Source organism: Taudactylus pleione, unplaced genomic scaffold (assembly GCF_031769625.1).
Source record: "Taudactylus pleione unplaced genomic scaffold, aTauple2 ptg000296l, whole genome shotgun sequence".
NCBI lineage: Eukaryota > Metazoa > Chordata > Amphibia > Anura > Myobatrachidae > Taudactylus > Taudactylus pleione.
This window is the reverse complement of record NW_028284698.1, coordinates 20,892,697-20,911,020: the sequence shown is the minus strand read 5'-3', so window position 1 is coordinate 20,911,020 and position 18,324 is coordinate 20,892,697. Positions and strand designations below refer to the sequence as shown.

Genomic DNA, 18,324 nt, shown 5'->3' with positions numbered 1-18,324 from the left:
TTTGTTTAAATGTTTAAACAGGCAGCGTAAAGCCTATTTTTACAAACATAAACATAAACACAAACATTATATTTATATTAAAGTAGTTTTCTAAACAATTGCCAGTGTTGAAATCCATCAAACACCTATCCTACATGACGTTAGAATAGTTTTATTTTTTTTTTGCAGTGGCAAACCACAAAGGAATTATATATATCTAAACTTCAAAAAGTTAAGTGTTTGTCTAACATAACTTCCACTATCTCTGCTCAGAAAATTGCATAATGATAACAAGACCCCTACCTGTCTATGGCATAATCTGGTGGAGGAGCTTGATGTAATTCCAGATAATGAAATAGACAGCAACTGAATATCAGATACTTTGCTTGGATTATATAACAAGATTCCACCAGATTTATCAAGATACCTTAACCTAGATTTTAATTTTCCAAACATTTTTTATTATCACTGATCTAGCAGAAATACTGTATGTGCCTAATAATTCTCATTTATCAGCAGGATTATGTGGAAGTTTCAATGGAGCCAGGAGCAACATCCATAGCCAAAATAACCTGTGTAAAAAATAAAATGACCAGAAATTAGTGTAATCATATAATATTTTTTTCCTTTAAATTGAAAAACAAAATTACAGGTTACTTACCAGGCAGCCATCCCCTTGACAATTATCCTGCCTCAAACTTAGCATAGAGGGATTCGTCTCTAAGGATAAAGACATTGTATAAATAACTAGCTGGCTACAACACACATTTTTTGTTTTGCATCACACACCACTTGCAATATGCATAGTACCTATTTATTTAACTATTGACCCTATTTTTTGGTGGTAGCACCCAATGTGTGTGGAGTCTATAACTCCCTGGACATTTTGCATACCTGCAAGACTATATAAAGCAATCCTTAGTTCCTGCCATTGTGACTCCTGGCTGGTAAATCAGCTATAGATATAGGAAATGGTCCTGAAGCATGCCATGACCTGGGTGAGATGGCAGCTGAAAGTTGGCTATGATATGCTCAGCACTGCAGTTGTGACTGACTGGAAAGAACCAGTGGTAAAAAAAGCAGACCTCACAACATCTTATGCAGTGCCTGGTTCAAGTTAATCCTTGATGAGGTCATACAGGTTCATTAAATTGTTACAGTTGAGGTGAAAAATCTGTACGAACTCATGTTTACACACTACATTGAGGTTTATCTGCCCATGGAATAACCTATGTCTGCATAGGTGTTGTGGTACCTCATGAAACTGCTGTTGGTATTCTGTTTATGGCTCCTCTCAGTCAGGTGGTGGTGTGCTGCATATCTGAGATATGTGATAAGCATAGAGTATCCTTAAAAGGCCATAATTCCTATAGGCAATGTGCAGGGCTGGCTCAAGGGTTGTTCAACCAGTGCGGTCAAACAGTGGCGCAACCCCATAGAGGGTGCACTCTTCCCTGCCATTTCTGATTTCTGCAGGAAAGTCCCATTTTTCAAGCACTGTCCCACTTTTCCACCTATGGGAAGAAGTGGCTCGTGGTTGGTCGGGAGGTTGTGCACCTCCACTGCTGCAGTTGTGTGGTGGTGCCAACCCCAGAGAAGATGAATAGATACTGCGCACATGCACGCATCAACCATTCAGTGCAGGAAGAGGGCTGAGGGTAGCCCAGCTATTGATGTAGTGCTGGACTTGGCTCCAGCCTTTCATTAATGGGAGGCATGCCATACAGGCATTCCCCCAAATAATGTCAATTAGGGGGCACGGTCTATGGTAATTTGGTTACGTCCCCATTATCAGTCAAGTGTAAGGAGCAATTATTACCCATCCTGCACATGGCACGGCTCCCCCTGGAGCCAGCCCTGGCATAGTGCACTATATGTTCTATCCCTTTTTGTAAGCATCATGATGAATCTTTCTTTTACAGAGAGTGTTTTTGGTACTCAAATATGTCTCAGTTCATAGCTTATTATTAAGATTAGTAAATCAATGTTTTGTATCATTGTCTATGTTAAATATTCCATAGTCTGTCTGATGTCCTGCTGTGTTTTAAAGTTTTTTTTTTTTGCTTTGGCAGAGCAGATTGCAAAACCAATAAAAAATTGTCTAAAAAACAAAGCTGATGTCAAGGTTTAGTTTCATATTAACAACATATTAGTCTTTACTCCATTATCATCAGCCTTTTTCATTACCATTATAATTTAAAAAAAATAGTCTGTATTGTTTTGAAGTGAAATGTAAAATATCCACCTTAATTAACAGCCTAATATATTCCATATTTTATACACAGACATTACTTGTCTGTAGTGCTGCTTCAATGAATATAGCTAAAAGATCAATAAATAGGAGTGTAAAAAGTGGTGTATAGAAAATGTCAATGATTGATCATAGAAGGTTAGACAAATATTAAAATAAAAAATAGAAAGGTGATAAAATGGAAACAAATGTGATATGATTGAAATAAAAAATATCAAGAGACTTATGTGAGAGCAGATAAAAGAAAAAACTAACAACAAAATTTATATGTGATATTAAATATTAGAATATGGTTAATAGTGAAAGGCGAAAAAAGAGTAGTAACTGTGAGAAAATAATATTTGAAAGAGTGAGAAAATAAGAGTGGTGTGTAAGGGTAATAACCATATTTAATGCACAAATGTCCATATAGTTGATAAAACATTTTATAGCCCTTCTGGCAAAGGTGGCAGAGTACAGCAAAATATAAAAGTGAAAGGACTTAACCTATGTAGTATCCCAAGTTATCAAATCTTGTAATAATAATAGTATTATTATTATTATTATTTATTTGTTTGGCACCACAAGTGGTCCACAGCACCTTACAGAGTACATAAATAGAAACAGTATGAAAGAAATAAGAAAAAAGTGACTTACAGGTCAAAATATGGCAGGACATAGACAAGGTTGGACAATGTTTATAAACATTGCTGCATCAGAAATCATAATGAAATCAAGATAAACAGCAGGGCAGCAGAACCTAAAGGTCTGGTACTATTGTATGCAGTTATGAGGAGATGAAAGTATAAGTGAGGGAAGAAAATGCACATAGAGGAAAAGGACTCTGCTTCTGAGAGCTTACAATCTAAAAGGGAGTGGTAGACAGACAGATGTGGCACATAGGGGAAAGATAGCAAGTTAGGAGTTTAAAGCAATGGGTTAGGAAAAGATCTGGAAGGGTTTGATAAAGAAGTGGGTCTTAAGAGTCTGTTTGAAGTTTTATAAACAGTTGGAAAGTCTGATAGAGAGAGGGGAGAGTTCTATGGTAGGGAACTGCATGGTCAAAACCTTGGATGCAGAATTGGTAGGAAGTAGGGGTGTGCACCGGCCACTTTTCGTGTTTTGTGTTTTGGTTTTGGATCTGGATCTTTCTTCGTGTTTTGGATCTGGATTGGTTTTGCCAAAACCACCCTTCCGTGTTTTGGGTTCTGGGTTTTGTGTTTTGGATCTGTATTTTTTTTTAAAAAAGCATAAAAACAGCTAAAATCACAGAATGTGTTGATTTTTCTGCTCCTATGCTATTATTAAGCTCAAAAACCTTAAATTCCACTCATTTCCAGTTTATTCTGAACACCTCACACCTCACAATAGTATTTTTATGTCCAAAAGGTTGCACCGAGGTAGATGGATGACTATGCTAAGCGACACGAGTGGGCGGCATAAACACGTGGCCCATCTAGGAGTGAAATTGCAGTGGCAGACAGGATGGCAGTTTGAAAAACTAGGCCCCAAACTGTACATAATGCAAAGAAAAAAAAGAGGTGCAAGATGGAATTGTCCTTGGGCCCTCCCACCCACCCTTATGTTGTATAAACAGGACATGCACACTTTAACAAACCAATCATTTCAGCGCCAGGGTCTGCCACACGACTGTGGCTGAAATGATTGGTTCATTTGGGCCCCCACAAAACAAGCTGGCAATTAATCTGGCCCTGCACAAACTGGCTCTACGGAGGCAAGATGTCGTCCTCATCCTCCTCATTCACCGATTCCTCACCCTCTTCAGTGTTGTGTACATCCTCATCCTCACAGAGTATTAATTTGTCCCCGCTGGAATCCAACACCACAGGTCCCTCTGTACGTTCTGGAGGCTGGTCTCCCTGGAAAAGTTGATAATTCATTTTTATGAACATCATCTTCTCCACATTTTGTGGAAGCAACCTCCTATGCCTTTTGCTGACAAGGTTCCCGGCTGCACTAAACACTCTTTCGGAGTGCACACTGGAGTGGGGGCAACTCAGGTAAAATAGAGCCAGTTTGTACAGGGGCCTCCAAATTGCCTCTTTTTCCTGCCAGTACATGTACGGACTGTCTGATATGCCTACTTGGATGGTGTCCTTTAACAGACAGATGCATGCTTGTCGCTGCTGCTTTGAGGATGCAGGTGCGGCTACAGCCCACACAATTCACAAAGACAGGGAAAAAAAGAAGAATTTTTTTATTGTTTGTGTAGCGCACTTTGAGGGTTACACCACCCTTTAACAGACAGACGCATGCGTGTCGCTGCTGCTTTAAGGATGCAGGTGCAGCTACAGGCCACACATTTCACAAAGACAGAAAAAAAAGAAGAATTTTTTTATTGTTTGAGGAGCGCACTTTGAGGGTTACACCACCCTTTAACAGACAGACGCACGCTTGTCGCTGCTGCTTTGAGGATGCAGGTGGAATCTAGATGGGATTTGGAACCGGGGACACACTACCTCCATCAATTGTCTAAATCCCACTGCACTAATGGCGGATACTGGACGCACGTCTAACACCAACATAGCAGTCAAGGCCTCAGTTATACATTTTGCTTCAGGATGATTGCTGTCGTACTTCATCCTCCTCGCTAAGGACTGTTGGAGGGTCAATTGTTTAGTAAAAGTAGTGGTGTTCCTACTTCCTCTCTGGGATGATGAACAACTCCCAGCAGCAGCAACAGCACTAGGAGGAAGTGGTTCTTGAGCTTTCCCTATTTTATTTTTATCGGAGAAAGTTTGGTCCTCCATTTATGTTATATTGATATATACGTGCGGCTAAGGCGCACACAAACACAGAAAATATATTTTTATTTTTGCTGGAGTAGTGCACTTTGGGGGTTACACCACCCTTTAAGAAATAAGCCAGCCGGCTCTTTTATTATGGGACACAGGCGCACGCTTGGTGCTGCTCCTTTGTTGATGCACGTGCGGCTACAGTGCACACAATTCACAAAAAGAAAATATTTTTTTATTTTGTTTGGAGTGCTTTGGGGGTTACAGCACCCTTTAGCGGTCAATCCAGCCAGCCCTTTATTTATGGGACACAGGTGCACACTTGGCACTACTTTGTTGATGCACGTGCGGCTACTGTGCACACAATTCACAAACACAAAAAAATATATTTTTTTATTTTGTTTGGAGTGCCCTTTGGGGGTTACAGCACCCTTTAACGGACAAGCCAACCGGCCTTTTACTTATGGGACACAGGCGCACGCTTGGCGCTGCTCCTTTGTTGATTCACGTGCAGCCACAGTGCACACAATTCACAAACACAGAAAAAATATTTTTTTTAGCACTTGGGGGGAGCACCCCTGACGGACAGAGCACCCCCTGGACAACACTACAGCTCCCTTTTAGGACTGGGACACTGCACAGGACTTTGGAGTGGACACAGTCCCTATGGACAACTGACTGCACAACATAGTCCAGCCAGCCCCTATGGACTTTGAAGTAGTGGACACAGCCCCTATGGACAACAGCAGCACAGCGCAGCACAGCACAACACTACACTGCACTACACTACACTACACTACAACACTACTCTACACTACATAGCCCAGCCAGCCCTAACTCCCACCCTCCCTCTTCACTGTCCACAGCCGAGTGAGAAAATGGCGCTGACGCGGGTACCTTTTATAGGATCGAAAACTCGTGAGACCCGGAAGGCGAGATGATGACATTTTGCCTCGATTTCAGATCCGAGTTAGGCGGGAAAAGTCGAGCCTGACTCGGATCGGCCTTGGATCGGGGGGGCTCGGGGGGTTCAGATTGCTGAAATCCAAACCCGCTCACCCCTAGTAGGAAGTAATTAGTTTGGAGGAGAGATGGTATTCATTCATGGAGTGAAGTAGGCAGGTGGGAGTGTGATGGGAGATCAGGTAAAATATGTAAATAGAAGAGGATTGGGTGAGGGCTTTGTAATTGTGTGTAAGAAGTTTAAATTGGGTTCTGAAGGGGAAGTAGAGTCAGTGAATGGCTTGTAGGAAAGTGGAGGCAGATTTAGTATGTTTGGAGAGGAAGATGAGCTGGACAGCAGCATTAAGTACATATTGGAGTTGAGTGAGGTGGAGGCCTGACAGCCAGATAAGAGACACTTACAAAAGTACAGTATAGAGATGACCAGTGAGTAGATGATGGTATTATATTCCACCAAAGTAAAAAAGGGTCTAATCCTGGAGATATTTTCGAGTTGGAAACAGCAGGACTAAAAAAGGTACTACATGTGTAGTTTGAAGGAGATGAGAACTCAAGAATAACTCCAAGACAGCACACTTGCATGTTAGAGGAGATTGTGTTACTGTCAATAGATAGTGAAATTTAGGGAGGTGAGGTTATTCAAGACAGTAGTAAGATTACCACCTCAGTCTTAGACATGTTAGGTTTAAGAAAGTACTGAGATATCCAGGAGGAAATAGCAGAGTTGGAGATATGAGCCATTAGATAGTAGTGTCATATGTAGACCAGGGGAGTAAAGGTTTTGCAGGAAGAAATGGTGGTACACTGTGTCAAAAGCAGTTGAGAAGTCGAGTAGATTGACCAGAGAGTAGTGTCCCTTGGATTTGGCAGCAAGGATGTCATTGCTGACTTTAGTGAGAGCAGTTTATGTGAAGTAGAGATCACAATAGCTATACTGAAATGGTTCAAGCAGGGATTGGGAGGAAATAAAGGAGGTAAGTCAGTTGCAGACAATCTACTCAAGGAGTTTGGAGGCAAAGGTGAAGGAGAAAGATGGTGTGTTAATAGAAAGAGTTTCAGGTGTCAGGATCAAGGGTGGATATTTAAGAATAGGGCAGACAATGGCATGATTGGATGCAGAGGGGACTGTGCCTAAATAGAGGAAAATATTGAAGAGATGAGTAAGATGGGAACAGGCAATGGGACACAGTGAGTGGAGGATGCAGGAAAGGATAGGGTCAAGGGGGAGAAGAATGAGGTTGAGAACTAGATTAGGGCCATGAATTCAACTTCAGATACTGGGGAGAATGAATTCAGGGTTGGTCAAATGCATGTGGAAGATGGGTGGAGGCAAGCTGACAAAGAAGAGGATGGGATTGTGAGGGTATAGATGTCCAGACATATGGTTTCAATTTTAGATGTGTAGTGAGTGGCAATATCATGGGCAGATAGTGAAGAGGTGAGGCAAAATGGGGGGCAGAGAAGGAAGTTGAAAGTTGCAATAAAACAATCATGGTTTAATTACTGGGTGGAGATTAATGTCTTGAAATAAGACTGTTTACAGAAGGTAAGGGTGGCACTGTAGGTCAAGAGCATACATTAAAAATGGAGGAAGTCTGCATTGGACTGCACTTTCCTTCACTGCTACTCAGGGGTTCATGAACATTTTTGCAAGTACTGTATCTGGTACATTTGGAATGCCAAGTTACAGAGTCTAAAGGAGAAGTAAGCAAGCCATTGTATAAGGTTACAGGTTGGTCAGGGCAGGAGAGAGACAATGGGTGAGGGAAGTGAGCCAAGCAGGGAGGAAAGAACATTATTAATAGCCTCAAGGTTATTGTATGCTTGTGATGGTTGTAGCCTTGGAAGGCTGAGGTGGAGAAGGAGTAAGGGATAAGTTAACAGAAAGAAGATGATGGTAAGAGAGATGGAATGATGAATTTGTAAAGTCAGAAAAAAATATCCATTGCTGGTAGTTCAGACTTAGGTGGAATATTTGCACTCCTCCAATACAAAGTTAAGTTCTGTAAGTTTTTTTGTCTAGAGAAGAGATGCAACTGGAATCTGCTCTTTGAAACTTTCAATCTGTGGCTGACTGCCAGGACATCTACATAAGATAATGCCCTTCAAAAGAGACCCATTTTCTTTTAAAGCTGAATGGACCACCTTCTCTGTAGAAAAATGTTTTCAACACAATTGTTACATCATAACCCAATCTGATGATTTGGGCAGATGAACTGAAAAATGTGTCACATGATTTTACTAACAATCCACCACACTTCATGGATACCAAACCACTGTACCAGGTGTTACTAAATAAGACATTGAGATAAAATTCATTATTTTATAAACTATTAATACGATGACTGGGCTATAATTTTTGCAATCTGCTAAAACCTGAGGGCCTGATTCAGACCTGCTCGCGAGCGCAGAGCACTCGCAAGCGGGTCAATGGTCCCCCACTGTGCATGCACACGTCGGAGCCGGCTCCGGCATGCGCATGTGCAAGCCCCAGAGCGAGGGTAAATTCTCTCGCTTCGGGACTAACTACAAAAGGTGCGGCTGTCAATGTTGATCAACAGCTCGCCCTGTTTTGTATGCGGGGTGGGGAAGTGGCTACAAAAATGCCTGCTGTTTGTGGGCAGCCCTACTGACATCACTCGTGATGTCAGTAGGTGGACTTCCTGCTCTATTAGAGCAGGAAGTCCACTGGGGCTAATGGCCACAAGACCCTACCACAAGGGTCTCATTGCAAGCCCAATGGTCGCGATGGTCTTGACCATCGTGACCATTACCTGGCCGCTCGCATAAGCAGTGGGTGGTCACCCACAGCTATGCGAGTGGCAATGAGACCATCTTTAAAAAAAAGGGACGCCCTGATTCAGAGCAAGTGCTCTCAAAGAGCATCCGGCTCTGAATCAGGCCCTGCATCCATGAGGAAAATTCCTCATTGGTAATTCTGATACACCACCTGTGAGTCTCTGGCTGCACCTTTTCATTTAATATATTTCTGGAGACTGATAATTGATAAAATTAGTGAGGGAAGTCTCCGTGTGCTGTTGGAGGAAGAATTCCTATTGGAAAAGACGGGAATGATGGGATAGAAAGCAGGGAAGGCAGATACATGTAGATGCTCAAGTAGTTGGAGGCAAATGTGAGGTAAAGATCAATTTAGAGATATTTTCTTTGGAATATTTAACATGAGTGTATGTCTGAAGGAGAATGGGAATGTGCCAGTGGAGTTATTCATTTTCAAAAAAGTGAGCAAGAAGTGAGCAAGCAGCTGGAGAGCAGAGAATTTGAGTGGGAAATTAGGTTGAAGGGGTACATTGTGGGAAGAGATAAGGAAAGAGTGTCAGGGCTCAGCCGGGGATTGGCGCCCACTTACCGCACCGCCGGCTTCCCCTTTCTTCCTGGGTGGTCGGTCGGCCTGTGCGACGGCGGGGGAGAAGCTGAGGATTCTCCCTGCTTGCTGTGGCTTCCTGGAGGGCTGGTGTCCGGCATCTCAAATCCGGACATGGGCGCCGCCATGACAGTCGGCCCATGTGACTGGATCCTTCCTTCTGATTGGCTCGTTTCCAGCTGATGCTGTGCACCTGTCTAAGGGTTCCCCTCGGTATAAAACTGTCCCACAGGTTATGGGAAATTGCCTGAACAACGGTCGTCTCCTAGCGTGCCTTAGTGAGTTCCCGGTCCAGGTTCCTATTCATCCGTACAGCAGCAGTGATACCACCTTTACCTGTGTGCCTTAACATCTTTGGTGAATACCCGTGCAGCAGTGTTACTACCTTTACCTGTGTGCCTTTACGTCTCTGGTGAATACCCGTGCAGTAGTGTTACTATCTTTACCTGTGTGCCTTTACGTCTCTGGTGAATACCCGTGCAGCAGTGTGATCATCCCCACCTGTGTGCCTCACGTCTCCCGTGGACATCCGTGCTACAACACTTACCACCTCTACCCGTGTGCCTTCTATCTCTGGTGATGTCTCAAGTAACCGTGAGTCACTTCCCACTTTGAAAGCCTTATTGACGTTTTTGATCCTCGTGTCATGTTGTTGTCTATACAGTATTTTCAGGGACTGTGTTGTGCCTAACAGGCATATCCTCGCTGGGCCATGGGTGTAGTGTCTCTATCCCTGCAGGGCTTGCGTACCTGGTCAAAGGACCGCGACCTGCTCACTGGGTGCAGCTAAGCCCATATCCCAATTTGGGGGGGTCAGTGGCGAACACCATCCTGTGGGTTAGACTCCACACCTTTGCCCAGGTCTCGGCAACACTCAAGACCTGTGGATGAGGAGAACGTACATCCAGGCCCCTCGTCTCCGTTTCTTTCCCCAACTGAGGCCAACCACGTCCTCTTCTCCAGTTTCAGACGTGACAAAGAGACTTTATCCTCAGTTGCTGGGAAATTAACACAATATGGATAGTTGAGTGCAGAGGAATGTTGCTGGGATATGCAGGACCTGGCATGAGGCCATATCTTGATTGGTATTGCTTTTGACTTTGAAGCATGTGGTACAGTCATGGGCTGTGAGGAGGTAAGAGGGAGTTGTGGAGTAGAATGTGAAAAGAGATAATGTGAGCAAGAAACAAAGGTTGTTATTTAGATGTTAATTTATAGTAGTTTGTTTGCCTGTGATGCCCGATGAAAGGAAGACTCTCTAATAAATGAAATCAGTATTAAAGAATGATTTTCTCAAGTTGCATGCAGGAGTGCTTGAGTAGTTTTCTTGGTAGTGGATCTGTTTTGTGTTAAAGATTAGTCTTAGATTGTCACAGACAATATGGTTTTTGTTGGGTGTGGATTGTTAGATCGGACACAACTTGTTCGACCATGAAATGGTCGACCATGTTAGTTCAACATGTAGTTTAGATAGACAAAGTATAGATCGACAGTAACAATAGTCAGACAGTAATATAGTCAAATGGGACAGTAGATCGATATGTAAAATATTGAATATGTAAGATCGAAAGGTATATAAGGGCGACACAGTGAAGATCAACAACTAATAGTTAGACAATGTTCCAAGTTTGAATCCAAATAGGTAGACATTTAAAAAATTGACAGTTAATAGATTGACACCACATAAATAGACATAATAACATATTGAAATCAAATAGATCGACAGCTAATAAATTGACAGATAAAAGATCACTTAGTCCAAGTTCGATGCCAACTTGGTCGACAGTTAATAGATCGACAGATAAAATATTGACACCTTACTTTTAGACAACACAAAAAAGGTATACATATCCTACAGGCTGCCCGCTAAAAGCACATCCCCAATGCTACTTTCAACCATTGACCTACAGGTCCCAGCCAACCCTTCCATCATTGCAAGTGCTCCTGACAATGCCACAATGTACACCTTGCAGGCCTTGTCCCTAATTGCTGGGCACCTCCATGTACTGCAGTCCACTCCTTCATCAACTACACCCTGTGCTCCCCACTATCCTGGATGCCTGGACATGGGCACATCTGTCTAGCTTTAGACACTGCCCGCTAATAATGTATCCCCAATGCTACTTTCAACCGTGGAACTACAGGTCCCAGCCAGCCCTTGCATCCATGCTAGTGCTCCTGACAATGCCAGCCCCAACGTACACCTTGCAGGCTTTGTCCCTAATTGCTGGGCACCACCATGCTCTGCAGTCCACTCCATCATTACAACCACCCCCTCTGCTCTCCGCTATTCCTATTCGCATAAACTTAGGTGCATGTTAAAAACGGCAACCCATCTAATTCTAGATGCTTCCCACTAATAGCTTCTTGCTATTAGCGCAACCCCCAATGCTACTTTCAACCATGGAACTACAGGTCCCAGCCAGCCCTTTCACCCCTGCAAGCGCTCCTGGCCATGCAAGCCCTCCACATACACCCTGCAGCCCTTGTCCCTAATTGCAGGGCATCCCCATGCACTGCAGTGCACCCCTTCATCAACCCCCCCTTCAATTTCAAATGTACAAAAACAGGACCCGGCAAAACCTAAATCGGCGAAAAGTCCTGCCGTTTTTGGGTCAATCAGCCCGACAAACCCCTAAAGATGCTCTGACATGGGGATTCACTATGGGTACCCCCGAATAGCCCTCCTAAAGGTATTTGGGGTCTTCAAATGGTCTCAATATGAGCTATTTAGCATCTTTAAGAAAGTGGTGAAGAATAGCATTTTGCAACTTTTTTTAAAAGAAAATAAGTAGTCCCATCAAATTTAGGGTACATGAAAATGGGTGCAAGCATAGTGCAAAATCACTAAAATCAAGCTTTAAAGTGCACCAAAAAATGCACATTCAGCAAGCACCTGCAATAAAAAACCTCCCCATACTTGTAGACCCCCCCAAAGGCAATTTCACTAGTTTTTGAATTTGTACCCCCACTTTGAATTTCTTTCACCCACATTTTCAAAGTGCTTTTTTGGGGTGTCCTTTGTGTTTTTTAATGCATTTCTTGATGCAGTTTGTGTTAGTTCTTAATATACACGGGACCCATATGCAGGGCCAGATTAACAATGGGGCGGATGGAGCTACAGGTCCAGGTCTCCATATAAAAATAGGCCCATCAATGTGACAGCATGATTACCAGCTGCCTAACTGGCCATGCATTATAAGTATTTAAATAGTTTTTCTAGTCCCCCTACCCAAAAAAAAAATATGCTTTTTTTCTATTTCTATGTAGTTAGGGAGACATAGTGTTCATAGTGTAGGGGGTATACACACCAAGGTGACTCTGAACACACTCACACAGCACCGATCACAGCTCTTCCCCTCCTCAGTATAGGCCTATGAACATTTCCAGCTCCAGGCCCATGTGGGCCTTAATCCGGCCCTGCCCATATGCATTTTGCCCCTGTATTTTTAGAACCAGGAAAGGATTTATAAAACCCAGGGCTGGTGAGGCTTTTTGGGGTGGGGACTGCACATAATTTTTTTCAAAACTTTTGAAATTTTTTGCATAAGTACACACTGAAACATGCACATATCTCATGGAGATGTGCATGTTTATCTGTTAATCTGACCTGCTCAGGACATACTTGCTACCCTGAAGCAGGTCTAATATTTGGGGACTTTTGGTTAACTTTTTTTTGCGAGTCTAAAACAGAGACCCTATTACATTTGGCCCATGGTGCGAAAAGTCTGGCATGCGAAAAGTCCGGACTTTTTGCTCATAATTGAATATGGAAAATGCAATGCAATGTAATAGGTGAAAAAGTTTTGCCTATGAATACCCGACAGAAAAAAGTGCAGAATTGGGGTTTTGGATTGCAGAGGTGCGGAAATCACTCTAAACCCTTTGTACTCCCCTTGACACAAACTGCGGAATAAAACACATTAATAACCACAAAGGACACCCCAAAAAAGCACTTTAAAAATGTGATCAAAAAAATTCAAAGTGGGGGTACAAATTCAAAGACTAGCGAAATAGCCTTTGGGAGGTCTGCAAGTATGGGGGAGGTTTTTTTTTTATTGCAGGTGCTTGCTGAATGTGCATTTTGTGGTGTACTTTAAAGCTTGATTTTAGTGATTTTGTACTATGCTTGCACCCATTTCCATGTACACCAAATTTGATGGGACTACTTATTTTTTTTTTTTAAAGTTGCAAAATGCTATTCTTCACCACTTTCTCAAAGATGCTAAATAGCTCCTATTGAGTCCATGTAAAGACCCCAAATACCTTTAGCAGTGCTATTCAGAGGTACCCATAGTGAACCCCCATGTCAGAGCATCTTTAAGAGGTTGTCAGGCTGACTTCCCCAAAAACGACAAGACTTTTCACTAATTTCATTTTGGGGGTCCCATTTTTGCACATTTGAAATTGAGGGGGGGTGATGAAGGGGTGCACTGCAGTGCATGGGGGTGCCCAGAAATTAGGGACAAAGGCTGCAGGGTGGATGTAGGGGGGTTCCATGGCCAGGAGCGCTTGGAGGGAGGAAAGGGCTGGCTGGGACCTGTAGTTCCACAGTTGAAAGTAGCATCGGGGGATGCGCTATTAACGGGCAGCGTGTAGGATATGTATACCTTTTTGTATTGTCTAAAAGTAATGTGTCAATCTTTTATCTGTCAATCTATTAACTGTCGACTTATTTGGTTTCGATCTTGAACTCATCAATCTTTGATATGTCGATCTATTCACTGTCTACCACTGTCTTTGATCTGTTATTCTGTCTATCTTGTTTGTTGTCGATCTGCATATCGTTGATATGCTTTGTTTCGATCTTATGTTGTGTTGATCTCATGTCCGAGTCGATCTTCAGGTGGTCAATCTAAGGGTCTGGACGATCTATGGTTTGTCGAGCAATTATTCCTGTCGATCTATTTAGAGTTGATGTACTATGGTCAATGTATGTATTGTCGATCTCAGTTAGGTTGATCCAATAACCATATACCGTTATAGTCAAGATGTGAAGTAGACTGTGGGCCTGATTCACTACGAATCACTATTGCGATCACTGCTGCGAGTATGCATGGAGGTCTGCAATGCAAATATACTAATGATTGCAATCACATAGCCATCATACAGCCAGGATAGAGACACCCACCACCGCTGTCTCACATTTATAATATTGTGCAATCCTGCGTCTACATCGGGAACATCGAGTAACATTGGCCCCTCATGCACATTTACAGCAGCACTGACCTGCCACAGATATTGCAAGTACACATGCAGTGAGTACTCAAGCTGCATATGCCATCTTAATGGCTACTTTATGCATGCCCATGCAATGGCATTCAAACTGACATTCACGCCTGTTTCTCCGACCACTCCCCGATCACCACCCCAAATGCTCACAGCTTGTTACTCACTCTGCTTTTGCTTTATGATCATTCAAGCAGAAATAAAGCCATCACAATGCTAACCCACACACATGCACTGTGGTGCATGCACATGCGCAGTATGCACCATTGACCAATCTGCATATGCTTTTGCAGTTGCGATCCAAAGTGAATCAGGCCCTGTGTCAAGAACACTATTGTGCTGGCTTGTTCTTTTAAATTCTGATGCAAGCAGCTAATGTGTTAAGGAAATGGGGAAGCAATCGGGAAGCTGACTGCCTATATACCGGCAGCCGGCTTCCCTGTCTTATCCCAGCAAGGGTGAAATGCCGGGCATCTAGATGTAGACGCCCGCATTTCCCCGACACCGGGAGACTATGATCGTGATGCCGGGCACCGCGAGCGGACAGCCGCGAGGGGGAGGGTTAGGTTTAGGGCTCCCGGGGGGGACTTAGGGTTAGGCACCCTCCCGGAAGGGTTAGGCTAGGGGGAGGGAGGGTTAGGCACCCCCCCGGGGGACTTAGGTTAAGGCAGCGGGGAAGGGGGTGGTTAGGGTTAGGCACTTAGAGGGGGGATTAGGGTTAGGCACTTGGGGGGGAAGTTAGGGTTAGGCACCCCTAAGGAGGGTTAGGGTTAGGGGGGTTAGGTTAGTGGATACTTACCTATCCACGATCGGGATTTCCAGCGCTGTCGGGCTTCCGCTGCATCGCACTCTGCTCCTGTCGGGCTGCCGCTGATGGGAATCGAACCGCCGGCCATGAGGCCGGCGGTATATCATACCCTTCCAGGAAATGCTTATGTTAAGGAGGTTGTGGCCAGAAAATAGAAAGACAAAGTTTGAGAAAATAGAGATGAAATGGAAATGGGAGAAGAAAGTGTCATGGGAGTTGACGTAGCTGAGAGTTTAAGTATACTGGGGGACAGTGTCAGACTGGAGCATGAGGGGCCCACTGATGTAATCAGTGGTAAGGGCCCATGCTTAAGGGGTGTGATCATCCACCAGAGGGGATGTGGCCAGCCACCACAGATGTTTGACTAACCATTAGGCAAATCTTGGTGTAGTGTCTAAAGAAGGGAACCAAGCCCCCTTGTTGATCAGTGGTCCTGCTCTACCAGGTTACTGACTGTCTAATAGAGTAACAATCTATATTTTTTGGTCTGAAACCTGACATCTAGAGGAGGTGGCTGAGCTTACAGGCAGTGGGGCTCACGAGGGATTTCCCCTGTACCCCTTTGGGCTAGTCCAACCCTGCTGGTGGAGACAGGTGGTGTTGTTTATAGGAAATAAGTTTAAGAATTGGTAGTTTAAAGAAAAAGTCACAATGGAACCAAGCATTAAGTTTGTTGAGAAAGTGGGAAAGCACAATAATAGAATATTACAGAACTAAATGATTAAAAAAAATAACTAATAACAGAAATAATTGCATGAAAAATTATATTAACCTTATTAATACATCTAAAAAATACGCATTAAATTATGTGTATTAAGAAAAACACCAAATACCAAGCATCAATGATTAAAGGTTTTACTTTAAAAGTAACTGGGTGACAGGATTTGGGGGTAGATATGACAGCTACATGGAGGTATAGCAGAGAGTATTGACAGCTGCTTTAGACTTTAAAGGAATAGGAGATGCAAGGACTAATCAGGGGTATGAACTAAAGGGTCCAAGGTGGAGAAAGTACTATGTCTACTATAGCTTGTGTGTCTCCATAATTATAGAAAATGCTGAGGTTCTGGTCACTACAGGAACTGTTGGGGCATTCGTAAGTTTACCCACATGTTTTGAATAAGATTCTATTTTGCCCTTCTTAGATTAGAACAGAAGGCTGTGGGGATAATAGTAAGGCTGATAGTAGCATTGTTGGGTTATCCCTTAAAGTTTGCTATGTGCCATGTTCCATCCTTGGAAGGGTAGATGGTGGACAATTTAGAGGGATGTGATCTATGATATGGATAATACATTTAGGGAATTCAAGAAGATTAGAGTAGATTGTGAAGATGCATTGGGGATTATGGTCAGGAGCAATGTCACCAACACCCAAAAGGAAGAGCAGGATGAGAAATGGGACAAAGGAAGATGATTTGTGAGTGTGAAAATTGTTTATATATGTGTAGCATGGTCATTAAACTGGGTGCAGGAAGTAGAACAACTCTATGTCATAGACTTGTGCACATTGTGTGCCAGATGTGTCCAGCCACACCTTAATGTTGCCTGCTGTCTTCTCAGCAAATAACTGACTGTTGGCATTTCAATAAGCTGACAGTGCCAGTGAGTGAAACATTCAGTGACTCCCATTCTGCAGTAATACAATGGTATCCTTTACTTCACTTTCCAACCTATTTACCCCTTCCCCAGGACAGCTGAGGATGGATAAGTGCAATGAGCTTAATTTGCACTGGCATTATATGAAGTGGGGCACTATTGTGTGGCTTCTTGTTGTGTTACAGAATTCAAATCTGCTGAAAGAGAAGGAAATATGATGTTCCCTTTTTACTTGAGAAGGAAGTTGCAGAACGTGTAGTGGAAACATGAGCAGTGGAAGAGAATATAAACTGTCCGGCCAGGTCATAGTTTAGTGAGGTGAAAAAGTTTTGGGGATCGATGTGGAATATGATGGTAAAGGAGGAGATTGGGGAGCCATGATTAGGGGATTGATGACTTATAAAGTGTTTTAAACTCCCACTAAGGAGGTGATAGACATGCTCCTTGGTGGTGCTATTTCTCCACCTCCTAAGTGGTACAAGACACACCCTTCCAATGACACACCATGGTGAAGGCAATCTATCTCTAGATTTCCCTGGTTGAACACCCTAATATATTGTGCTGCAAACAACTATGTTTCACATATCAATTATCCTTACCATTGTAATAAATGTAATGCACACAAGAAGATTGCCATGCATAGGCATGTTTATAATGGGTGCAAGGTGTGTGGTGCACACGGGCCTCTGTGTCCTGGAGGGCCCACACCACACACCCTGAACCCATAGTTAATAATATGCTTACCTCTCTGCCGAGTCCAATGTGTTGCTCCGCAGCGCCAGACCAATGGCCATTTTCCCAGTGATCTGTGCATGCACAGAAAAGATGTCCCTGGGAAAATAGGTGCGGGTACCATTTTCACAGAGGCCCATGCTTGCACAGTAGATTCTTACATGATGCCAGAATCTACAGCACTCAGTGTGCTGGCAGAGAGGAGGGGGCCCAAATGGTGGCTGCACATGGGCCCCCTCCTTGCTTAGCACAACTCTTCTGCCATGTATTGTAATGTTGTGGGCTGGGTAAACAATATGCAGACCTGATAATTCTAAGGATTTCTTGAATTTTATACTTTGTATTGCATATTTTGACAATGTCTTCTGTAACTGTTTTACTGGACCCAAATTGGCTGCCTCTTTTGCAATAGGATTTTCTTCTTGTAAACATAAAGAGCTTTGATTCCATTTGGCTAAAGTTGCTACTGCATATAAAAAAACATTAATAGAAACATAATTATACAATACACTGTAGATATCAATATAGTGATAACCATAATAGGTAATTTTAGTGCCTATAATACAATATTATCTCATTATTATAAATTAAGCCCTCCTCAAAAATAACTAGTCCCCTCATATCCTTCATTAATCAACAAACACATCAT

The 18,324-nt window shown here is 43.0% G+C and overlaps 1 long non-coding RNA gene across 1 annotated transcript in view; it reads right to left on the bottom strand.

Moving 5' to 3' along the window:
- Positions 1 to 288: 288 nt before the first annotated feature.
- LOC148511752 (uncharacterized) overlaps positions 289 to 18,324 on the bottom strand; it is a 91,912-nt gene continuing 73,876 nt past the window's right edge. Inside the window, exons 5-6 of the long non-coding RNA XR_015880240.1 lie at positions 641 to 699; positions 289 to 551 (exon numbers count right to left, since the gene is read on the bottom strand). This is a non-coding gene — a long non-coding RNA (uncharacterized LOC148511752). The remainder of the gene's footprint in view (positions 552 to 640; positions 700 to 18,324) is intronic.